This window comes from Physeter macrocephalus, chromosome 2, assembly GCF_002837175.3.
Source record: "Physeter macrocephalus isolate SW-GA chromosome 2, ASM283717v5, whole genome shotgun sequence".
Taxonomy (NCBI): domain Eukaryota; kingdom Metazoa; phylum Chordata; class Mammalia; order Artiodactyla; family Physeteridae; genus Physeter; species Physeter macrocephalus.
In genome coordinates, this window is record NC_041215.1 from 89,925,115 (window position 1) to 89,951,952 (window position 26,838).

The 26,838-nt window shown below is 34.4% G+C and overlaps 1 protein-coding gene across 1 annotated transcript in view; it reads left to right on the top strand.

Moving 5' to 3' along the window:
- The window catches only part of ZNF804A (zinc finger protein 804A), a 317,478-nt gene that overhangs the window by 284,655 nt on the left and 5,985 nt on the right, over nt 1-26,838 (top strand). The gene's annotated exons all lie outside the window — the stretch shown is intronic.

Genomic DNA, 26,838 nt, shown 5'->3' on the forward strand with positions numbered 1-26,838 from the left:
TGTCCACACGTCTGTTCTCTATTTCGCGTTTCTATTCCTGCCCTGCAAATAAGTTCATCTGTACCATACTCTCTTTATATAACCATCTGTATTTACGTTAAGCTGAATATATGTTTATGCTGCTCTCCAATTATGATCTATTAAGATGTAGATTATTCTAGACTCTTCCTCTTGTTTATCTGTATATTCCCACTCCACATTGATAAACTTGCTCCCCATTATCTGTAATCTATTTATGTAATTGCTCAATTCCAAAATACAAGTATGGCAGTGTCAGAATTGCTAACTCATACTCCGTGGGGAACTCTATTAACTAGAATACAGTACTTATGCAGTTTCTTTTACCTTTAGGCTTACAGACTTCATCAATTATCAAAGTTATTTAGGTCAGCACCTTTTCCCACACTGCTTCAGTGAGATTGTTTCATATATTTATAATACAATTAGATTTTCTTATCACAGTCTGTATTCTTCTATAATATCTCTAACTTCCCAAATGATTTTTTTAATTTGCATATGTTGTTTTACTCTTTATGTTGTAAAGTTCTATGGGTTTTAGAAAATACACAATGTCATGTATCCACCGTTATAGTATCACACAGAATAGTTCATTGCACTAAAAATCCCCTATGTGCCATCTATTCATCCCTCTCCTCCTCCCCTTGAATGCCTGGTGACCACTGATTTTTTTTTACTATTTCTGTAGTTTTATCTTTTACATGTCATATAATTGGAATCAAACAGTATATAGCTTTTTCCAACTGACTTCTTTCACTTACCAATATACATTTAAGTTTCCTCCATATTTTTTAGTGACCTGATGGGCTCATTTCTTTTTATTGCAAAATAATATTTTGTTTTATGGACATAACAGAGTTTTTCATCCATCCAGCTAGAGAAGGGCATTTTGGTTGCTTCCAGTTTTTGGCACTTATGAGTAAAGTTCCTTACAAATATCTGTGTATAAAAATCTGCAGATTTTTATGTGGACATATATTGCAATTGAATTTGTTAAATACCTAGGAGTGTGATTGCTGAATTGTAAAGTAAGACTATGTTTAACACCCTAAGAAACTGCAAACTATATTCCAAAGTGGCTATACAATTGTGCATTCCCATCAGCAGTGAATAAGAGTTCCAAGTCTTTTGGTTAAATACCAAGGAACACAATTGCTGGATTGTATGGTAAGAGCGTCTTTAGTGTTATAAGAAACTACTAAACTGCCTTCCAAAGTGGCTACACCATTGTAAATTCCCACCAGCAGTAAAAAAAGAGGTTTTGTTGTTCTATATCCTTGCCAATATTTGGTATTGTCAGTTTTTAGTATTTTAGCATTTCTAAATGGTGTGTAGTGGTGTCTCACTGTTGTTTATTTTGCAAATCCCTAATGATAAATGATGTTGAGCAATTTTCACATGCTTGTTCGTCATTCGTAGTATCTTTTTGGTGAGATGTGTTTTCAGATCATTTGCCCATTTTTTGATTCATTTGTTTGTTTTCTTCACGTAGAGGTTTAACAATTTATTGTATATTTTGGAAACAAATCGTAAACTAAATATTTCATTATTTTAATGTATTTTTTTTAAAAGTCTGTGTTTATAGTTGAAAATGCTTAACTCTGTGTTATGCTATGGTTAATGAGCATTAGTAATACACAGATAATAAAGAAGGTTAGAGAGCATAAGGAAGTCACCGAATTTTGCTATGGGCATGCTTTGCAAAGACATTTGAATATAGGTTAATTATATTCTCACACTTCACATATTCTGCAAAAAGAATATGAAGCTACACTAACAGTGGATAAAGCAGTGATGAATAGTGAAGACTTTTGTGTTGTTACTCTCTTCCAGTTCAATAGCTCTTTGGTTTGAAATCTGTGTTGAAAATTTGCTCTACCACCTCTTTAAGGAAGATAGATTACCAGCTCCAAAATAACATTTTTTTAATACAAACTATCTTTCCAGGTCATACCTAAACTGGACCTGGAGAGATGATAAAGGATTCATATTCAATAGAAAATTTCTCACATGCTGTAAGAAATCTTAATAACATGAAGAGACTGAAGAAGCATATGAAAAAATTGTTCAATTTGTTTTATTTCACCTTATTTCAGATTGAATTTAAGTGGCTTGTAAAGATGGAATTTGAAAATACTGATAGTTTACTTTTATATAGGGTATAAGATTCTTAAGTATAGTAAGAACATTTAATTTTTATTATTTTCTCATAGCCTAACTCTTCTTATTTCTCCCAAAGGGAGAAATACTTATGGAAAATACTTCAATGTTGAGCTTCATTTCCAGCTTTATAAATGTAAATTTTTCTCCTTTATACATTTTTTACATATATAAAAGATGGTAAAGTTCTGATTGCATACTTATTTACATGTCTATTAGTGGTAATTTTAATGTAATTAATTGACCTAGTGTTTATAAATGTGGTTAAACACTACACTTTTTTAACTAAATATTGGTAGGTGTTTAATTTTATATTTTTTAGATAATCATTGTTTATAGTTGTGAAATTAAGGTTACTCATTATTTTTATATAAGGTAAAATCATCATGTCAAAAAACTTTATTTAATATATTGTGAATATTAATCATTTTAAGTGGAATTCCACTTTGTATTCTAATTAATCTATTTGCAATTTTCACTTCATAACAATCTTTTTATGTACATTTAATTATAAAGCATGTATGTGTATGTGTGTGTGTGACTATTTGTAGGAATCAAATGTTGCCTTTTCAGTTGACATAATATACAGAGATCACTCATCAAAGTCATTATGAGTCCCACAGATTTTAAAAGCGTATAAGTGCATCTGTTATTTCTAAAATTTCTTTTTTATAGGTTAGGTAAAAATAAAAATAAAATTCCTATTTGTGTTTCTTGCTAAATCCAAACAAGGAGTTTGTGAATGGATTAGTCCTATTTATTTTCCAAAAGCATGGTGTTTTTCATGGGTGTCTTAATGCAGATGGACAGGTTCTGGAGGATTGAAAGTGTGTGTGTGTGTGTGTGTGTGTGTGTGTATGTGTTTAAAGTAGGGAATATTTGTTGGAACACTTTAGGTGAAACTATGTTCTACAATCAAAAAGTAGAAAGAGATAGGGAGGGTGGGAGGGAGGGAGATGCAAGAGGAAAGAGATATGGGAACATATGTATATGTATAACTGATTCACTTTGTTGTAAAGCAGAAACTAACACACCATTGTAAAGCAATTATACTCCAATAAAGATGTTAAAAAAAAGTAGAAAGAAAAATATATTTGCATATTGAATCCTCTTTTACTTCAGTCTAGTTCATTCTAAAATACATTGAGAAAAATAACTTCAAAGGTAAGAGTAATATTTAAAACATAAATATTCTTTCATACATATTACTTTTCATTTAAAATTTTAATATTTTTTCCATTTAAAGTGAATATGAAGAAATCACATAGTACATTGTTTATGAAAGTTCAGTGAAAATATTGAATCATGGTGTTTCAGTGCATACGCTTGAGATTGTGATATTTTTACAGTATACTTAAATTGGATTTTTCTTTAAATAAGATATATTGTTATAAGCTAAATTCAACTATTTTTATTAATATTTGCTATTTGACCTGTGTATTAAAGCAGGAAATACAACGATGTGCTTGGGTTGTTTAAGAAACTTTTGGGAAGAACTGAGAGAAAAATATACTTAAATTAAAAATAGAATGTGGGAAGAAATTTTTCCATGGGAGGAAATGTCAAATGGAGTGGGTGAACTTCAAGTTCTCTTTGATCAGACACCAGCTCTGATTCTTTGCGAATCTCTGTCCTTTCATTGCAGCTAGTTAATCCTGCTAACTTATCTGCAGGCTGTTTTTTTATTAATATGTGGTAGAAAATACTATTTCCTCCTCTTTGGGGGGTTGAAAAAACATGTTTCACATCATTGGATGTATTTAGGTCCGATGCTCACCTTGAGCATTATGTTGTAGGAATGCTATAGTCAATGGCCTTTTTTAATCACTGGATTGAAAAGTCTGTAGGAGTGAGGAGGCTAGTTGGCCTACGCCATTTAGGGCACACTCCAAGTGTAAGGGCTGGGGTAAAGCCTATCAAAACTTTAGACCTGTCATACAATTTGGCAGGGAAAAAGTAGATGCTAGATAGCTGTTCAGAAATGTTCACTCTAATAGCAATTACTGCCCCTCTACTTTTTTAATAGTTCAAACAATTACTTGCTATTTCCTCAAATCGTGGGTGTATTGAGTCTCCAAAAACCAGAGGCCAAATGAAAATAAATGTTTAATTGGGGAGAATAAATAAATGTTTACTGGGGTAAATACCATGAAGGATATAAAGCATGGAGCCAGAGAAGGCCGGGAAAGCCTTTCAGACTGTGATACAGGTCTAGCACCTGTGAAAGAGATAGGAACAAAAGGAAAAAAGATTGTGTTAGAAGAGTCCATCATATCCTCTGCTCTTCAGCTCTATCATCTCTTCCACTGTAGGAGATAAAGGCATCTTGGCTTTTATACTTTGTCTTTAACTTTTGTTAATGTATGTCAGTTTTTCTTTATCCCTCTGTAGAACTTCAATATAACTTAGTTTAACTAGCAATGATGCTGTCCTTGTAGGGATTATTCACTCCATATCTTCAAATGCTTGAACCATTGTACTGCTAAGGGCATTCCACTTAATCAGACAGGAAACCTTTAGCAATTAAGCTCTCACCTTGTGCCGAGAAGTATCTATACCTCCCACACTACTTACCCACCAAGCAGTGATTGAACCATTTAGAACACTCCATCTTACCATCTGTTTTCTCAGACTACTCCTGGCATAACTTGTTCTTCTTTGGGTTTTCTATGAAGCTCACTATAAGACAGGATTAGACCTTCAAGATAGTTTTTGGAACAAGTGAAATGATAAAGAAGAGGGAACCAGAGAAGGTAGGAGGAAACTTCAGGCCACATTGGAAATCTGAAACCTGTAAGGATGGGGGGAAAGGAAGACTAATTGGGTGGTTAGGTCTAAGACTGGACCAGGATATAATGAAAACTTTGGCCAGGCTTATGTGGGAACTTTAAGTCAAATTTAGGTGTTACAAAAGTCCCAGGTCTTACAGGAATGGGCCTGCATTAGTACTGATGCCATGCTCAGTAATGGACTTAAAGAAGCTGATAGAAAAAAAAAAGCTGATAGGAAGCAGAGCCTCTGCATGAACATGGTGATCATCATGGCAACCAGCTGGGGCCATTGATCAATTATGCTCTCCTCAGCAGGACAACTGAATGGTGAATTTTCATGGCTATCACTCTGGGTACTAATCTCGAAAGGCATCAATAGGTTGTTATGGTATGAAAGACTTTTGTGACTTAATAAACTATCAATGACTATTTTACTATAAATATTATCATAAACTCTAGTAAACTCTTCATACCGATGAATAATCATGGAAGTAATGAGTTTTCTTTCTCTTAGTTTTTTTTTCTTTTTTATGCTTTGTTCACTACAAACCTTTGTCTTGGAACTTGTTATGTTTCTAATGCCATATTTTCAAATTAGAAGTGAGAGTTGAGGTAATTTATCCATGTGTGTACGAATGCACATGCACGCAATATTGCATGACACTTTAGCTTACTTTCCATTTGTATACATATATTGATTTATTAAATATCTCCAAATTATATACACATTTGGCTACCCTTTTTCCCCCAAGTGCACTTAAAGACAGTACCAGAATGTGACTCATACAGAGTTTGTCCCCTAGTCTCTGAACATATATTGTTTTGTTTTGGTGTTGTTCTTGTGTCTTAGTTGCCCCCATGCAGTGAGCAGTAATCTCTAGAAATAAGTCAGAGGTCCTTCATTAGGTTTATTGAAGTATTATTGACAAACAAAAGTTGTGTATATTGAGGTTCTGCAACATGGTGTTTTTAAGGTATATAACATGATGATTTAATGTAGTTATACACTGGAAATGATTACCAAATCAAGTTAATTATCACATACATCATCTCACAGTTACTTTTTTTGTGGTGAGAACATTTAAGATCTACTCTCTTAGCAAACTTCAAGTATACAACATAGTATTACAGTATTATTATCTATAGTCATGCTGTACATTAGATCCTCAGAACATATTCATCCTACATAACTGAATGTTTGTACACCTTGACCAACATCTCCACATTTCCCTCACCCATCCCGCCCCAGCCCCTAGAAACCAACATTCTACTCTGCTTTTGTGAGTTAAACTTTTTTAGATTTCACATAGAAGTAAGATCATACAGTATTTGTCTTTCTGTGTTTGACTTACTTCACTTAGCATAACGTCCTCCAGGTTCATCCATACTGTTGCAAATGGCACTGTCATCAGGGAAATCCAAATCAAAACCACGATGAGATATCATCTCATACCTGTGAGGACAGCTATTATCAAAAAGACAAGAGATGGGGGCTTCCCTGGTGGCGCAGTGGTTGCGCGTCCGCCAGCCGATGCAGGGGAACCGGGTTCGCGCCCCGGTATGGGAGGATCCCGCATGCCGCGGAGCGGCTGGGCCCGTGGGCCATGGCCGCTGAGCCTGCGCGTCCGGAGCCTTGCTCCGCAACGGGGGAGGCCGCAGCGGAGGAAGGCCCGCATACCACAAAAAAAAAAAAAAAAAAAAAAAAAAAAGAATCTAAAAAAAAAAGACAAGAGATGACAAGTGTTGGAGAGGGTGCAAAGTAAAGGGAACCCTTGTACACTGTTGGTAGAAATGTAAATTGGTGCAGCTATTATGTAAAACAAAATGGAGGTCCCTCAAAAACTAAAAATAGAACTACCATATGACCCACCAATTCCACTCCTGAGTATATATACAAAGGAAATGAAATCAGTCTTTCAGAGATATCTATACTCCATGTTCACTGCAGCATTATTCACAATAGCCAAGATAGGGAAACAACCTAAGGGTCCATTGACAAGTGAACGGACAAAGAAAATGTAGTATATATATCAATACAATAGAATATTATCCAGCCACACAAAGAAGGAATTCCTGCCATTAGGAACTATTTTCGTAGGAATTGTCGACTACCACTAGCTATAGTTTTTCCTGACCATTTAAGTTTGTGAGTGATTTTTTAAATGTAAAACAGGTTTTAAAGGTTTAATAGAATATGTACAAATAGTTACAGCATATAGAATGGTCCAGAATTATATATAAAAATCCTGTCCTTATCTCTTCATCTCATTCCCAGACCCAAGAGATAACCGTATTTAACCATTTAAAAATTATTGGCCACAGTGCGCAGAAGACACGGGCGGCCATGTACCGGCTTCCGGGCGCGGGCCTGGCCCTTGGCCTCCTGCGGGCGGCGGGGCGGCGGCGCTGGGGCCGCCCTGCTCGCTTGCTGACGTGGCCGGCGGGAGGCCGGGCGCCCGCGGCGGGCGTGCAGCCGTGTCGAGGGGCGCCGCGCGACCGGGGCCCGGGTCTGCTAACGCTGCTGGCAGCGCTCGACTGGTCCTCGAGGCCCGCCCCGGCGGAGCAGGAGCGGGAACGGCGGGGCGCAGGCGGGGCGGCGGCCGGGTACGCGCGGACCGAGGCCGAGGCCGAGATCATCCAGCTGCGGAAGCGAGCCAAATTGTGCGTCATGAAAGATGAGCCAACAGACAGAGCTAATTTTGCGTGATGCTCGTCTTTGCCTATAGGAGTGATAACAAGTAGAAAGACTCAAAGGGCTACTTTTAACTTCTTGTGAGCTTTCTTTGATTCTTTTTGATAATACTCAACTGCTGCTGATTCTTATATTTCAAGTTGTCCTTTCTTAGGTATTTCTTTTTCTTTTACTGTGGTTTATCCTGACAAAAGATCATATTTATGATAATCTGGCATGTTTGAAAGTATTTTTTTTCTCTCAGCATTTGCCTGAGTATATAAAATTCTGCGTTCAAATAATTTTCCCTTAGAAATTTGAATTAGTAGCTTTTTTTTTTTTTGGTTTTTGGTTTTCTGTCGTTCAGTGTCAGTTTCCATCTCACTTCTTTATAGGTAATGTGTAACTTTTTTTCTCAGGAAGGACTAGAATGATCAGTACAGAGAGCTGACTGCAGATTCTGGGCTTCGTGTTTATTGGCAAAGGATGCTTATAGGCATGTTTCCACCCAGGGTGATTTTATGGTGAATGTCTAGCTAGAGGAGACGGCCCCTCTTTCACTGCAGAAGTAGGACGTCCTTATTTTGCTGGATGAAACCCACTGCTCTAGCTATTCAGAGTACAGTTTTTAAATTAGTCTAATAATTACATCAAGGTCCACTCATCACTTTTCTATTTGTGCACCAGCTTGCAGATTCTCAGGATTTCCCTTTGGAATCGCCACAATTACCTCAGTGTTCTGACCTGCCATGTTCCTTATCTGTATTTCCTGTCAATCCAATCTCATTGGCCTTATAGTCTAGATTTCTTCAAACATTCAGGTCTACTTCTGTCTCATTTTCTTGGTTTAGAGAACATTTATTATTTTTCTTTTTTCTTAATTATGTTTTGTAATCTTATTTGATCACTGGAAAGAAAAGGAAAGAAAATATTTGCTGGATCAGACATTTTTCAAATTATTTGAAATTGCTGGTTTTCTTTAAAAACTTCATAAAATACTATATAGGTGGTTTGTTGCCCCCAATTTTGTATAATTATAGAATAGAATCCAAGCATTTTAACATAATAATCAAGACTTTCTGTCCTTAAGAATAAGGCATTCCTTTTCAATATCATCTTTTCTTTATTCCTGTGATAGGTAGGATTCTATATGACCCTCAAGATTCCTGGCCCCTTATGCACACACATCTTCTCCCTGTTATTCAATCATGATTTAATCTCTGTTCTACTGTGAAGTAATTTTGCAGATGCGATTAGGATCCCAAATTAGTTGACTTTAAGATAACCTCATTAGGCTTAACCTAATCTCATAAGCCCTTTAAAAACAGTTTTCTTTGGCTTGTCTAAGAAGAAGTCATAGATGCAAACAATAAGGGGAATTTGGCATGTGAGAGGTTCTCAGTTACCGGCTTTGAAGGTGTAGGGAGCTCTATGGCAAGGAATGCAGCAGCCTCTAATAGCTCACAGATCTCTGTGTGACAGCCAGAAAGGAAACAGGTATATCAGTCCTACAACCACAAGGAAATGAATTTTGCCAACAACAAGAATTAACTTGGAAGCAGATTTTTTTCCCCAGAGCCTCTGCATAAAAACTCAACTCTAACTGACACTCTGATTTCAGCTTTATCTACCCGGAGCAGAGAACACAGCCACTGTGTCTGACTTTTGACCAAAGGATCCGTAACAGACAAATGTGTATCATTTTAATCCCTTAGTTTGTGTGATTTTTTTAGGCAGAAATAGAAAACTAATATTGGTACATTCTCTCACCATTCTACATTTGTTATGATGAACGCTAAACATTTCTTCTATGTCTTCATGTCTTTGTTTCTGACTGAAAACTACCTGTAACGTCCTTTCTTCTATATCTTAAAGTTTTTTGCTCATTGTTTTGGGGTTTTTTTGTTTTGTTTTTGACAATTATCCAAAGCTTACTTACAATTCTTCATAAATTCTTTTTGGGAAACATGGTGTCTCCCTATTCTGAAAAAATATTACTTTGTATCTCATATATGATATATTTTATTCTGCCAAATTTTATATTGCTGAGAGCAGGAGGCATTCCTTTGTCCATCACTTTGCTTGCATAGCACTTTCAATAGTGTCTTATGCCTAGAAAGTAAGCAAACTATATTGTTAAATTAAATTGTGACCCTCCAGGGACAAACACTGTAACAAACTAAACATACTCCTTCAAACAGATGAAAGACTTTAATAGAAAATATCATATTGTTGACTCTAAAATAAATGAATGATGATAGAGGTGTAGGCTTTCAGATTCAAATTATCAGAGGTTTTGTCATCTAAATAATAAAACAGCAATATTATGTCATATAATTATATAACATTTTGTTGTTTGAAAAACATTATCATGTTTATTATTTTGATTTTCTAAAAAATTTAAAAGGTAGGAAGTTCATATTTAATAGCTGAGGACACAAACGTTTTTATAATATGATTTATAAAGTTATACAGATAACTGTTAATGAATCATATACTCCCAATCTATCTTGTAACTTAAATCTAATCTTTTCCCAAAACATCCTGTACTCCCCTGTTATGGTAAGTTTCTGCTAGAAAATAATTATTTCTTAGGTACTGTATTAATTTTCTATTGCTGCTGTAACAAATTACTATAAATTTAGTGGCTTAAAACAACACAAATTTATCTTATAGTTCTGAATGTCAGGAGTCCTGAAAGCAAGGTGTCAGCAGGGCTGTGTTTCTTTTGGAGGTTATGGGAGAGAATCAATTTTCTTGCCTTTTCCAACTTTAAGAAGCTGCCTTCATTCTTTGGCTAATAACCCCTTCCCTCATCTTCAAAGTCAGCAACAGTACAGCATCTTTAAATTTCTCCCTCTCTCTCTCTCTCTCTCTCTCTCGCCCTCCCTCTCTGTTACCTCTGCTTCTGTCGTCACATCTCCTCTGACTCTGACTCTCCTGCTCCCTCTTTAATTTATAAGGATGCTTGTGATCCCATCTGGCCCTACCTGGCTGATCCAGGAACATATCCCCCATCTTTAAATTTCTCCCTCTCTCTCTCTCTCTCTCTCTCTCTCGCCCTCCCTCTCTGTTACCTCTGCTTCTGTCATCACATCTCCTCTGACTCTGACTCTCCTGCTCCCTCTTTAATTTATAAGGATGCTTGTGATCCCATCTGGCCCTACCTGGCTGATCCAGGAACATATCCCCCCTGCCAGGGTCCTTAGATTAAGGACATTTGCAAAGTCCCTTTGCCATGCAAGGTAATATATTTGCAGCTTCTGGGGATTAAGACATAAACACTTTAGGGGAACCAGTTTTCTTTCTATCACATATACCTTTGCTTAGAACTCTAAGAGAGCTATATCAATAGGTTTTATCTAGTATTAAGATTAGCAGACTTTAGAAAGACAGTTCTTTACTAAAACCACTAAATTTAAACAGTTTCATGTGTTATAATTAAAGAGAGACTTAGTAGAAAAGTATAGAAAATTTACTTATTGAATGAACTTTGTTTACCTAGTATAATTCATGTTTCTAATAAACAGCTCTTTACAGTTTTTCCATCATGGCACAAAATTGGTTTACAAACAGAATGCAAATTGCCACTCTTTTGTTTGAATTTAAAGTGAATATTTTTTTTTAAAGATTTTTTTGATGTGCACCATTTTTAAAGTCTTTATTGAATTTGCTACAATACTGCTTCTGTTTCATGGTTTGGTTTTTTGGCCGCGAGGCATGTGGGATCTTAGCTCCCCGACCAGGGATTGAACCCTCCTCACCCCCTGCATTGGAAGGTGAGGTCTTAACCACTAGACTGCCAGGGAAGTCCCTAAAGTGAATATTTTAAAATAGATATCCAATAAAAGAGGTCAGATTAGCATCGGAGTCATAAAAATAAAGGTAAAAAACATCACTTGCCTTTGTTCTATAACTGAGCAAGTTTACAGCTAATTTTAGTTTTTGGAGGTGAAATGTCATCACCGTTTTTTTTCATACTTACAATTCTATAATTTGAAAATTTTATATGATAATTCCTTTGGAAAATGCTCAAACTGATTAAAATATAAACTGCTATCTTTTAACTAGAGATTTTTAGAACTCATCTGTGAACAATTAAATACTTTTCTATCGCCACAAGTCTGTTTTCAACAGAAAACATCAGTGAAGTAATACTGGCTCAATCCCAGTTGGTTTCATTAAGAAAATGTAGCAAAACTACCAGCTATATTAAGAAGAAAAATTAAATGCTTTATAGATAGTTACTGAGAGCATTTATTTATTTATAATGATTTATATGGATAGGCAACAGAAAATATTATATGCATTTTTTAAATAATTTTATTTTTAATTTCTTAGAACCTACCTGTATGGATCATTGCTGCAAAAATAGATATAAGAATCAAATTGACAAATTAAATTGACAAATTTCATCAATGAAATATGATGTTGATTTTCTAAAATATAAGGTATAAAGTGCATTCTAAAATGTCTTCCAGCCCTCAGAAATTATTTAGTATCTGTGTGTTACACAAATGAAATGTCATCATATTTATTAATAAAACATTTATTTACACATTAAACTGGCTTAAATCAAAATGTTTCTGATATTTGTTTCTTTACACAATTATTCCTCTTGATTAATTAGCATTTTTGAAAAAGAGGTTTTTTTGTCTAGGCTTACAAGATAAAGTAGCCTCTGAGTCAGTGAATTCACTCTCAAGTGGGATCTGTATACACTACATAAGCTTCTACCTTTTAACTTTTGGGTTAGAATAAGGAAGAGAAAGAAACCGATATTTACTGAGTAGAAGGAAGTATATGTGCTTTGCTACAATACTGCTTCTGTTTCATGGTTTGGTTTTTTGGCCGCGAGGCATGTGGGATCTTAGCTCCCCGACCAGGGATTGAACCCTCCTCACCCCCTGCATTGGAAGGTGAGGTCTTAACCACTAGACTGCCAGGGAAGTCCCTAAAGTGAATATTTTAAAATAGATATCCAATAAAAGAGGTCAGATTAGCATCGGAGTCATAAAAATAAAGGTAAAAAACATCACTTGCCTTTGTTCTATAACTGAGCAAGTTTACAGCTAATTTTAGTTTTTGGAGGTGAAATGTCATCACCGTTTTTTTTCATACTTACAATTCTATAATTTGAAAATTTTATATGATAATTCCTTTGGAAAATGCTCAAACTGATTAAAATATAAACTGCTATCTTTTAACTAGAGATTTTTAGAACTCATCTGTGAACAATTAAATACTATTCTATCGCCACAAGTCTGTTTTCAACAGAAAACATCAGTGAAGTAATACTGGCTCAATCCCAGTTGGTTTCATTAAGAAAATGTAGCAAAACTACCAGCTATATTAAGAAGAAAAATTAAATGCTTTATAGATAGTTACTGAGAGCATTTATTTATTTATAATGATTTATATGGATAGGCAACAGAAAATATTATATGCATTTTTTAAATAATTTTATTTTTAATTTCTTAGAACCTACCTGTATGGATCATTGCTGCAAAAATAGATATAAGAATCAAATTGACAAATTAAATTGACAAATTTCATCAATGAAATATGATGTTGATTTTCTAAAATATAAGGTATAAAGTGCATTCTAAAATGTCTTCCAGCCCTCAGAAATTATTTAGTATCTGTGTGTTACACAAATGAAATGTCATCATATTTATTAATAAAACATTTATTTACACATTAAACTGGCTTAAATCAAAATGTTTCTGATATTTGTTTCTTTACACAATTATTCCTCTTGATTAATTAGCATTTTTGAAAAAGAGGTTTTTTTGTCTAGGCTTACAAGATAAAGTAGCCTCTGAGTCAGTGAATTCACTCTCAAGTGGGATCTGTATACACTACATAAGCTTCTACCTTTTAACTTTTGGGTTAGAATAAGGAAGAGAAAGAAACCGATATTTACTGAGTAGAAGGAAGTATATGTGCTTTAAATCATTGTTTTCTTCCCCATTTTACAAATGGGGGAAGGATCACTAAGGGTCACACAGACAGCAAATGGTGGAGTCAAATTTCATCTCTTGAAGTGTTCCCAAATTCATAATTTGTCCATCATAAACACTTTTCCTATAGGTTTAATTTTAATGACATAAGTTTTTAGTGGAAACTAATGTCAACATATTACCATGGAGTGTAGAATTTGGGAAATTTTCTGGATATACCTTCAATTCCAGTTTTATTCAGGATAGTAATATACAAAAATACTGAAAATCTAGCCTCCTGGAGATATCCCACATATTCCTGAGGACAAAGTGGCAGGAAAGAAAGTCCCTAAAATATGTCTGTAGCTCTTAGGAGTCTTCTGAAAACCACTAAGAAATATCTATAGTTATTAGGTTAGATATTATCATAGGCATTTTAAATTACACTGGCCATAGGCCAGTCAAAAGCAATTCTTTGGAATGCACAATACTTATTTATTAAAAAGAGAGAAAGAAAACAATGTAGTAGTTTTAATGTCAATGATTTTAAATAGATCAGATTCAACTAAATGTGTAAGCCAAAAACATTTTTATTTTATGTCTATTATTCCTTTCTCACATCTTTTGCCCCTCATACTTCTACATTCTCCCAACTGGCAATTTTGCTTGAGGGTTTCAAAACTAACTCATTTTGTTTTAACCAATTAAAGAAAATCTTGGATAAAATGCTGATTATATTAGAAAATATGAGAAAAATCAATGCATATTTTACTTTTTAAGGTGAAATTCACATAACGTAAAATTCACCATAGTAAAGTGAGTCATTCAGTGGCATTTAATACATTCACCATGTTGTGAAACTACCATCTCTATCTAGCTCCACAACATTTTCATCACCCAGAAAGAGACCCCATACCCTTTATAGAGCCACTCCCCATTACTCCCTACCCCAACCCAAAGCCACTCTGCTTTCTATATATACCGATTTTGCTATTCTAAATATTTCATATAAATGGAATCATACAATATGTGACCTTTTTTGTCTGGCTTATTTCACTTAGCGTAATATTTTTGAAGTACATCTATGTTGCACATTCCTTTTCATGGCTGAATAATATTCCATTGTATGGATATACCATAATTTGTCCATTTATTATTGATGGACATTTGGCTTGTTTTCATCCTTGGGCTATTGCAAATAGTGCTTCTATGTTCATTTGTGTACAAGTATTTGTTTGAATATTTGTTTTCAAACACTTTGGGTATATACCTAGGAATGGAATTGCTAGGTTATATGGTAATTATATGTTTAAATTTTGAGCATCTGCCAAACTATGTTCAGTAACAGCTGTCCATTTTACATTGCCAACAGCAATTAACATGAATTCCAAGTTCTCCATATCCTTGCCAACATATGTTATTTTCCTTTAAAAAAAAATTAGCCATCCTAGTAAGTATGAAATGGCATCTCATTGTACTAAGCATACTTTCTTGTCCTTGTTTGCCATTTGTATATCTTCTTTGGAGAAATGTCTGTTCAAACATTTTGTCCATTTTTTAAAATTTGGTTGTTGAAATTTTACAGTTATTGCAAAATATTGGCTATATGTGTTGTACAATACATCTTTGAGCCTATCTTACACCCAATAGTTTGTGCCTTCCATTCCCCGCACCCTATATCGCCTCTCCACTGCTCCTCACTGGTAACCACTAATTTGTTCTCTATATCTGTGAGTCTTCTTTTTTGTTATATTCACTAGTTTGTTGTATTTTTAGATTCCACATATAATTGGATACTTGACCCTTATAAGATATTTTATTTGCAGATATTTTATCCTATACTGTAGGTTATCTTTTCACTTACTCTGATGCACACAATTATTTAATTTTAATGAATTCCCATTTATCTATTTTTTTCTTTTGTTGCTCATGCTTTTGGTGTCATATGCAAAAACCATTGCCAAATCTGTGGTTGTAAAGATTTAGCCCTATGATTCCCTTCAGAGTTTTGTAGATTTAGCTTTTCTATTTAGTTTTTGATCCATATTGAACTAATTTTTATTAGTGTTGGGTGTCTGACATCATTCTTTTGCAAACTCAGCTTTTGTTGTACTGAAAACTCTGCCCTGATATATCTTTGTGCCTTACCCTTCATGTAGTTATTGTTATAAATTACATTTTTGTACATTGTATGCACAATGCATAGATTTATAATTATTGAATGATACATTTATGTTTCAAATCACATAGGAGTAAAAGAGGAGCTACAAAGCAAAATAAAGTAATACTGACTTTTATATTTACCTATGGAGTTACCTTTACCAGTGTACTTTATTTCTTTGTATGGCTTCAGATTACTCTCAAGTGTCCTTTAATTTTAGCCTGAAGGGCTCCCTTTAGCATTTCTTATAAGACAAGTCTACTGGCAATGATTCCCTTAGCTTTTGTTTATTTGGTAATATCTTAATTTTACTCTTTGTTTCTGAAATATAGTTTTGCCAGTTATAGTATTCTTGATTGACAGTTTGTTTTTTCCCCAGTTAGGTAGGAAAGACAAGGGTGAATTAAAGTGCCACAAAGCTCTCCTACTGTGTTTAAGTCATCTTTTCCTTGATTCAGCAATTGCTTGGTTGCTATAAACGCTTGATTATTTTCCAGAGTTTTGACAAGTTGATTCTGATAATTTTTACTTATTTTTTTGTTTCTGTGGAGGGTCAGGTTCTTGGAACTCTCTACTCTGCCATTTTTACTGACATCACACAATAATAGTTTCTAAACATTTGATATCTTCATGTAGCCATGTAACTTTAGATTCCCAACACCACATTCCTGTAGTGTTTCTTCTGATGATCTAATTGTGGCCAGTGCTCATTTCTGGTTTCATAGATCCCTCCCCTTCAGACTCCCCAAGCTGATTTGTTTGCTCTTCTGGCTCTTGGCTGCCTGTGTCAAGATCTCCATGTTCTCAAGGTGTGAAGCAGAATTACAGCAGCCTCCAGGATGAAGGTCTGCGTCGTCACCATGCCCAGCTCTGATCTCAGTGCCTAGAGGACACAGCTTACCTTGGCCTGGCCCTTCCTGCCACATGTGCATCTCTGAATGATTATTCAACATTAGATTCACTTAGAAAGTTATAGGCCAGCATCACACAGAGGTTTTTTTCTCCCCAGCAGGAGTCCTTATGTTCCCACAGCAGTTCGGGGGCTCTTTCCCTTGGCATTTCAAGTTACAATTTAGTTTCCAAGAGACGAGATCACATGGATGGATGTGGGAGCCACTGTGGCTTAGAAGTTTGTCCTATCTCACAAATAGGAGCAATTATATCTTGCAAAATGTTCTGTGGGTATAACTTCTATGGTCCTGGCAAGGGACAAACCTAGTTTGCACTCAGGGAAGTCACCAGTTAGGGCTTCCCACCAAGTATTAATAAATCCTTCACCCTCTTCCCAGCCCAAATGCAGTTTGCAGAAGAGGAGTTATTTTCAATCATAAACAAAATTGCCTAATAACACAACTAATATTCCATCTTTATTACCTGCCTAAGAAACAGCTATAAGTTATACCAAGGTTAAATTATTCTGTAGAGAAGATGTTTGCTAACCCTTTACTCATTATTTCTTTATTACATATACATGATAAATCATTCATAATTACATATATAAAGATAATTTTGAGAGAGAAAAAGAAAAAGTATATATTTCTATATAATGTGATATTATATTTCTCACAGACTTTGACTACTATTGTCCCTATATATTATTTTCCCACTATACCTATGCCAAAAAGATGATTAAAATATTAACCAACCCACAATCATTCCATGTTGTTAAAGATCATATGTGAAAAAATTCACCAGATTTATTTTATCCTTTTGTATTGGCTATGAGGATTTACTTATACATGTTTAGAGAGCTTGGAAGTATTTGGAACAGTCTAGTTATTTATTAGCCCATAAATATGAATGTGTGATAGGAAGAGCCATACAATGGTAATTTTTGTTTCAGTTTTAAAATATATCTAATTTTTATATTTCAAATTGAAATTTTAAAATCTCTTCTCAAAGTAAAACATGCTAGTAAGAAAAAATGGAAACATACCATATAATGGAAAACAAAAGTATAATTCTTCTGATTTTACCTTACAAAGAGAAATATTCATTGATATTTGTGTATTTCCTAGCATTTTTAGTCTATTTCTATAGATGCAGATACATTTAATTATATTATAAAATTATTAGCATGCTATTTTTAAAACTAGCATTATAATACAACAATATTCCTAATATTCTAAACTCTTAGCATTATTGGTAGTAGCTGCATAGTATTTCCTTATAAAATTGAACCATAATTCTTAACTATTCTTCACTTTGGGCCACTCACGTTGTTTGTATATTTTTTAAAATAAAAGTGTCAATATTTCTTAGACTCAAGTTTCCATTGCTTTCCCTGTATACCAAAGATCTTAGTGAGATTTTTGTTAGCAAATTTTCAAAACTTCCTATTGTATGAGGAAGTTAATCACTGCCATCCTGTGCCAATTCAATTTGAGAAGCATTCATGAGCACTTGAAATGCATGAGACACTTCTGATCCAGCACTTAAGAAAATGAACTGAATGGTTGGAAAATCAGTTTTAGACATAACACATACAGATTGCAAAGACTTTTATATTAGAACTAGAATGAGTTTTTTGTCCACAAAGAGAAACTTGAGTTAATGGAATCTAAAGAATGAGAGGCCTTGGGGAAAGATATTGTTCAGATCTGATATGCCATTAAGAGATTAGATGCTTTTAAAGCTGCCAAGAGAAAAGTCCAAATGATACACATTCATGATAGTAATGGGAAAAGAAATTTAAAAAAGAATCTTCCACAGGTTCACTCAGCATAAAGCCATTGATTAAATAATGACTGGAAGGAAATTACACATTGAAGTGTGATACCATTCACTTGAATAACAAGCTTCCCTGAAGGAATATATTTGCTAACATTCTAATAGAACCCAGTGCATATTGTCTTCCAAGAGAATTAAATTGATTCAAGAAATAGAGATGGTGATTTAGTTGTAATTCTTTGAAGGTATTGCTCTATGTAAGATAGAAAGCATACTTAGATTTTTCAAAAATCACTGAAAGCAGTTCTTGATAGAAACAACTATTGGGAATTTAAAGGAAATTTTTAGCCTGTGGAAACAGTAATAGTGCGTAACATATTAACTTACTAAGATATATGAAAATAGGAACAGAAGTATTGGACCAATTCAAAGGAGTAATGGATTTACTTGTAGTAGAGAAAACATTTAAGAAGGTAATTATTATTAATGTTCTAAATACATATTTTATTTAGTAAAAACTAACTCCATCTTAAAAGAGGACATTGAAAGCATCAATCTTAGGATGCAAAAACTAGAAGGAACTTTAGATATCATCAGCATCTTCATCTGAGGAAACAAAGGTCTAAGAATTTGATATTAATTATCCAGTCACACATCTAGTAAGTAGGTATATAAGCCAAGATTACATTCAGCAGAAAATAAAAATAAACTCAGATAAAGTTGGCTTTTATTTTTTTCCAAACTACATAGGTAATCAGTCCTAGAATAATGCAGTAATAGCATCCCCAATGATGCTATTGGGGATGGGGATCTTTTCATTTTTTGCTCTGCTATCTTTAGCATCTAGGCCTTCTCTGCCAAGCTGACAACCTTACAATTGAAAGATGGTTGCTTCCCACCTAAGACTCCCAATTACACATGGGTAGGAAATGAAAAACATGGTTAAAAAACATAAAGAATTTTTCTTTAATGAGGCTTATTTTTTTGTAGGCAGAGCCTCCTCAGAGGCACCTGCTTACAATTGAATTCATGAGGCCTGTGTCACATATCCACTCTTATTACAGGGAGGCTGAAATTTTTATTATTTTAATTGAATATCTTTCTGCCCACCCCACCCAGCCCAAACTGGAATTCTACTAATGAATTAGAAGGAGGTAATTGATAATGTGAAGGCAATTTGCATTTTTCACCACAAACATCATAACTAGATACCCATCTTCTGGTGAAAACCTGTATTAATCAGAGTTCTCCAGAGAAACAGAGATAATAGAATATTTATTTATCTATTTACTTGTCTATCAATCTGTCTGTCTATTTCTCTATCTGTTGACTTGTTTTCAAGAATTGGCTCACACGTTGTGGGAGGTGACAAGTCCAAAATCTGCAGGGCAGACTGCAAGATTGGAAACCCAAGAAAGAGTTGATGTTGCAGTCTCAAGTCTAAAGGCTGTCTGGAGGTATAATTCTTTTTTCCTGGGGGACTTGTCTCATCTGTTAAGGCCTTCAACAGATTGAATGAGGCCCACCCACATTATGGAGAGTAATCTGCTTTACTAGGATTTAAGGAGTAAACCTGATTACTCATCTGATTTAATGTTAGTCTCATCTAAAAATGATCTTAGATGAGATTAGCATCTAAAATCTACTGATTTAAATATTGGTCTCATCTAAAAAATTCCTTTACAGTGACATGTAGTCTGGTGTTTGACCAAATATCTGGGTATTGTGGCCTAGGCAAGTTGACACATACAGTTAACCATCATAAGTCTATCTGTCATCAGTTTGGCACCCATAGATATCTCCTTAAACTATACCCGATCTCCAAAAAAAGACAACAACAGGTGATATGCTTCCTAACATGATACAACTATTCTGTATACAACTGAAAATGCACTGACTTGCTCCCCAGAAAAGGATACAAAGTTGTTGCGTGATGTTCACTCTTCTCCTTCATATCCTGTCACTTAAATACTATGATGTAAATTCAACACATCGTATATGATAAGAGAATAAGAGATGAAAGAAAATATATATATATTTTTTTCATAATTAAATGAGGAAGAAATACCCATGACAATTACAGTTCTCATTTCTATAAGTAGTCATGGTCATAGTTGGTATTTATAACTGCTTTATTCCACTACTCATTCCCTTTGCCCTCAGCAAGCACCTTAGCTGGTCATGGTTCTTTCCATGATGGAGTGACTCAAACCTTCATTCCTGAGGGGTCTGGGCCATTAGTAATACTGCCTGAATTGGGTTGTAGTTTTTCCATTGACTTTAATCACAGGGCATGATAACTCTAAAAGACACCAAAGGGATCTCCTGTATTCCAGACATAATCTTCCTTACCTCCACTGTGGCTAGCAGTTCATTGTTTCCTTGGTAATCAGGATCAATCATCTCATCTAGCACAGCACCCCCCTTCATTGCCTGTTGATTCAGTGGCATAAGAAGCCCAAAGCAGCAAGGTAGCAGATATAACTTCCAACCCAGTGGAATACTTGATGTGTCTCCTGGTGGAATTGTTCTGCAATTTGGAACTAAGACTTCTAGGTCAGAAAAGCATAAGGTTGTGGTTACAGAAAGCAAAAATTTTGCTAGTGGACCACTAGGGGTTATAGTGAGTGGTGCCACCTCAATTTCCACCCCTGGATGGTTGAACCCTTCAATCCTGGTTATGAGAAAAATAGCATCATATATTGGACACTAATTCAGAGCATATACAGCCTCCTAGAGAACATTGCTCCAGCCCTGCTAGGTATTGCCACCTAGTTAGAGATACATAACTGAGTCTTCCGAAGGTCATTCTACCATTCTATCAAACTAGCTACTTCAGGATGATGGAGAACATGGTAGGACCAGTGAATTCCATGAGAATGGGCCCATTTCCACATTTTTCTTTTTTTGCTGTGAAGTGAGTTCCTTGATCAGAACAATGTTCATAAATGTGGAGTATCATGATGGTAGAAATGGCATTGGGTAAGTCCATAGATTGTAGTTTTGATAGAAGTGTTGCATGGAGGGAAGTTAAGTTCACTTCCAGAGTAAAGGTCTATTGCAGGAAGAACAAAAACTGCCTTTTTTTTAAGGAAGCTGTCCAACGTAATCAACCTGCCACCAGGCAATGGCTGATCACACCTGGGAATGGTGCCATACTGGGAGCTCAGTGTTGATTTCTGTTGCTGGCAGATTGGGCACTCAGAGAGTAGTCCTGCTGACAATCAGTAGGAAGCTGTGGCTCTCAGTCCTACAACCGAAGGAAATAAACTCTACCAACAACCTTAGGGAGCTTGTGAGATCATTTTTTCCAAGACAAGCCTCCAGATGAGAAAACATCATGGCCAGCACCTTGACTGAGCAAAGAACAGGCATACTGACTTACAGAAACTGTGAGATAATAATGTGTGCTGTTGAAAGCTGCTACGTTTATGGTAATTTGTTAAACAGAAATAGAAAATAAGCCTAATAGAAAACCTGGCCTAATCACTCTATTTGAAATTGCTATCCCTCCCCTTACTTCCTGCACCCTCAGCTTAAATTCATTTCATCCACAGCGCTTTTCACTATCTACTATACTATACAACTTATTTACATGTTTTAATGTCCGTTTCTCTCAATTATGGTGAAAATTTCATGAAACAAACAGAGATTTTTCCTCCTTTGTCACAAGTATATCAACTGTGCTTAGAATACCAGCTGACAAGTAATGGACACTCAAGGAGTATTGGCTGAAAGACAAATGAAAATCTGTATCACATCCCAATAAATCTGTCCTAAAGGGTTAGAAAGCTTGAATAACATATAGAAGAGTAAATATAGGAGATAAGTCACAGGAAGTGTTCCTGGAAATCCTGATTCCAGTCCGGTTCTACCACTTGCACGCAACTCTGAACAAGTCTAAAACTTGTTTAACTTCAGTTTTGTCATCTCTGAGTATGGACAATAATGCTAGACCTGTTTGCTCACATGCTTATTTTCAGAGTCAAAGTAATGTATATAATATTGCTTAATAAATTTTAAGGAACAATATTAATTCTAAATGAAGAAATACAGGTGGCCAATATATATGTAAAAATATTTCTGCTTCCTAGAAAACAAATGAATTATAGGCAAAACATTAATGATATATCACGTATTGACTGTCAATTAAACAAATTTAGTAGGGATGCTACCCAATATTGTGTATATTCCCAATATACTGTTGGGAAGAGTGAAATGATGGTATAAAGCTATGAATAGCAGTTTGGAAAACATCAAAAAAGTACATGTTTATCTTTTATTCTAGCAGTTTTTCTTGTAGGAACCTGTCTTTTGGGTGTAATTAGACTAGACAGGTGTACAATATATAGATAGAAGAATGTTCATAAAAGTTTTGTTTGCAATTGTAAAATGATGTAATTTACCTAAATGTTTAAACACAAACTGATGTGTTATTTAAATGGTATCTTTCTCTCTCTCTCTTTTTCTCTATCTCTCTTTCTCACACTGAATAAACCTTTGCCACTGTCTGAACACCACCATTAATCTGAGGCAAGGATCATTATAACTTTCCCAACCATCCAACTCAATGGGTTTTCCTGAGACCATATCTGAGGATTAATGACCTGTGTTGCCCTTGTGACATTCTGTTTCTCTATAGACTAAGAGAAGTAAATCAGTGGGAAAGTAGAGTAGACCCTCTGAAATGGTATCATAACCAAAGAATATTGATTCTTTGTTTTTTCATTCCTTATTGCATATTTTCATAGTATACATTGAATTATATGTGAGTGTACATTATAATTTGTTTTGCAATGCAGTAGCTAGGCCACACAATTTCCTTTTAACATACTTTTAATTTTCTAATTCTCGCTGACTGTCATTCTTGTCTTGACATTTATCACTAAGAATTTATTTTGAGTGATTCTCAGTAAATTGTTGAGGAAGCTTTTGAAATAGCATTGATATTTCCATAAGCCTCACAAGTATTATCTTGTATATTCATTTGTGTGGAACTTAAGTTTTCTTTCCATTTGGCATTCTCAAAAGAATTTACTTGGTTTCTATTTTTTGCCTTTCAAAATTACTCTACTTGATATAAAATATGATGTAGGACTTTATTTTTCTGCAGAAAAATGCAAGAAAGGATATAAAGACTGATAAATTTTATCCTAAAACTGACCAGAGTATTTGACCAGGCCTATAATCTCTGCAACTAAATAGTCCCTAAATGTTAGTCAAGTTTATTTACCTTGGTATCCGGAAGTCTGTCACTGAGATAAGAAAATTATGTGTACATAGAGGGAGATTGAGATCAATAGGAACACTTGAATGTAGTTTGGTGTTCCTTGACAACCTCTACAAGACTAAAACAACATTTGCATTCTTCACTTTGCTGTACACCTGAAACTAACACAACATTGTAAGTTGACTATACTCCAATAAAATTAAAAATAAATAAATAAATGTACACAGTTCCCTAAATCATCATTTAGGGGCCGATTCCAGCCATATCAGTCACTCGGTTATATCACAGATAATACAACACTACTGGCATTTGATAATTGACAGACTCCTTGCTTTTTAACTATTATGTCAGTGGAAATGGATTAGGTCAAATCATAATGGTTAATTTGAAACAGTAAATAGTGAAATTCTTGGCGTTTCTTATACTTGCTTTAGAGAAGCTTAGCTTTTTGTTAGAAGCACTGTACTTTTAACTTGCATATATATGCATATTTATATAATAGAAATTAACATTTATTCTAAAAATTTTATTAAAAATAGTCAAGTCTAGCTTTCTTGATTGTTGTCTCCAGTTACCCAAAGAATCTAGTAGGAAAAAAAATTATGTCTTCTTCTTAAAATATCACTATTTATAAATAGAATTTTAAAAAAATCTTTGAATGTTAGTTCTTTTATTGGTATTGCAACTTTCTTGCTTTATTTTACTTGGCAGTTTGATTCTTTTAAATGTTTATTTTAGAGAACTTATCTTCTATTTTCTTTCAAATTCTCTGTTAGCATCCTCTTCCTAACCCAAACCCTCTCTTGATTGAATATCTGTTTCTTACAGTGGCAGGTGGTATTTCTCAGTAAAGGTAATGCATATCCTTTAGGTCATTCAATTATGCACATCCAATAAATCACTAATTTTACTTTTCCTCTCCACTGCAACTCCCTTAGAAAAGGCTTTTATTCTTTCTTACCTGGTTCCTTGTAATATTCTATTTATTGGTTGCTTTGTCTTTAATCTTGTTCTATGGCAAAGTTTCATGCATACTGACACCAAAAGAATCTTAGTAAAATGAAAGTCTTGCTGTGGCACTGCATTGTTTAACTCCTTCAATGTTTCCTACAGTCACATTTAGTCATATGTTAGACAGGGTTCCCCATGATTTGGTTGGACCCCATAATTCATCAATTCTCATTACTTCCACAAATACACTCTGCTCTAGCCATCCTTCTTTACATCGTGCATTTTTCTTTTAGAGTATGCATGCTTTTATTTCTATGTTTATACAAAACTGTTTTTATTCCCCCAAATATCCTCTCACTTCCAACATCCAACCCTTCTTCTTCATGCTCTTTTATATCCTTTAAGACCCAGATCAGATGTGACTTCCCCCAAGTAGCCTACCTGGGGATTGTTGGGGCACCCCTGTTCTGTCCTCGTATGGCACAATAAGAATACCTCAACCACTGATTGCCATTATCTATTCCTGTGTGTCTTTTCTCCCTATTTCTGTAAAATACATATAAACATACACGCCCACACATATAGTCACAGACACAGAGACACACACCAGATAAAAGTAAAAACATTTCCTTTACTCTGAAAAATATCCCAGCCATTTAACAGAATGACCATTGCTGGTGATCAATAAATTGTTGGATGAGTCTTGATATGACTTCAAGATTTTAGGAAATAGAGATGACCAAGACTATGAATATTTAAAATCTAGAATTAAAACTTTCTTGCCGTAGTATCTCTAATTCTACATATTTTTAATAACAAATAATTTAATATGTATTATAAAATTGTAGCTACAATTAATTGTTATGATGCAATGATATATGCAATGATATATGTCAAAGTTTTACTTTCTATGAAATACTAGTACAATTTAGATATTTATGACATGGGTAATCTTTTATTTAAATTCAACTCTCAATAAACTCCTTCACAAATATGTCAATGTAAATGATCTCAAAATATCTTTGTGTTATGTTAAAATAAATATTCTAGAGTAATCTCATACATATACATATATATATATATATACCTTATATAAATCCCATTAATTAAAGTATTAGAGATTATTTGAAGTTTAAGTTATGGTTCTATGTAGGAGAAATTGAGCAGATACAATCTAGGTTGACCAAGAATCTAATATTATTTCATTAGCATGACTTATTTTTTTGGCCGTGCTGCACAGCTTGTGGGATCTTAATTCCCTGACCAGATATTGAACCTGAGCCCTTGGCAGTGAAAGCATAGAGTCCTAACCACTGGACTACCAGGGAATTCCCTAGCATAACTTTTTTTGAAGTAGGAAAATACTTAATTTGGAGGATCTAAGTGATTCTACATAAATCAACAAATATTTACTGAGTAGGTCTTTTATAGATCAGGCATTGTTCTAAGACCCTGACATACATCAGTGTATACACATAAGGCATTTATTAAGATTTTGTTCAACCACTTCATAAAAATGTGATTAGTATATGTTTTATTCTCATAAAGTCCTATTCTAAGACTCTGACATATCATGATTGCATAACAACATGAGCTCCATGAGAAAAAAACAGTACTTTAATCATTTTTCATGATTATATACTGTCTCTGTGAAAGACTATAGTGAAAATATTTGGGGCATGGAACCACTTTGGGGTCTCTTAAATCATGCTACATACATGGCTATTTATCAATTCTATTCAAGTTGACATGTTCTTTTTCTGGCCTTCAGCCCCCAAACTGAGCTCCTTTAATACAGATGAAACCTATGCTCAATATAAAAAGAATTTACACAAAGACACTTAATTTTCTTCCCAGATCTTGAATTACTTGGGAAATATGCCTGGTATTTGAGGGGAGGGATTATTTTAAATCACATTAGTAGAGGGCATTTGCCTTATGGATTAACATAAGACATTTACTCTTCTTAAAAAATATGAAAAGGATCAGACACCTTTCTAATATAGAGCACATCAAAATATGATGGAATTTATCATATATAACTGAAATACACAAGCTTAATTGAATTTATTTAAAAATTAGGGGTTTATAAGACTCCAACACTTCATCTAAATTAGGCAGAGAACCTTGGCAGGAAACAATCAATAAGTAAAGAATAAATTTTTCCTTTCCAATTTACCAGGGTATAGGTATATCTTTTGATATAGTGTAATAATATGTTTGGGCATTTTTTACAAGCCAAAAGTGCAAGAAAATATTTTGTT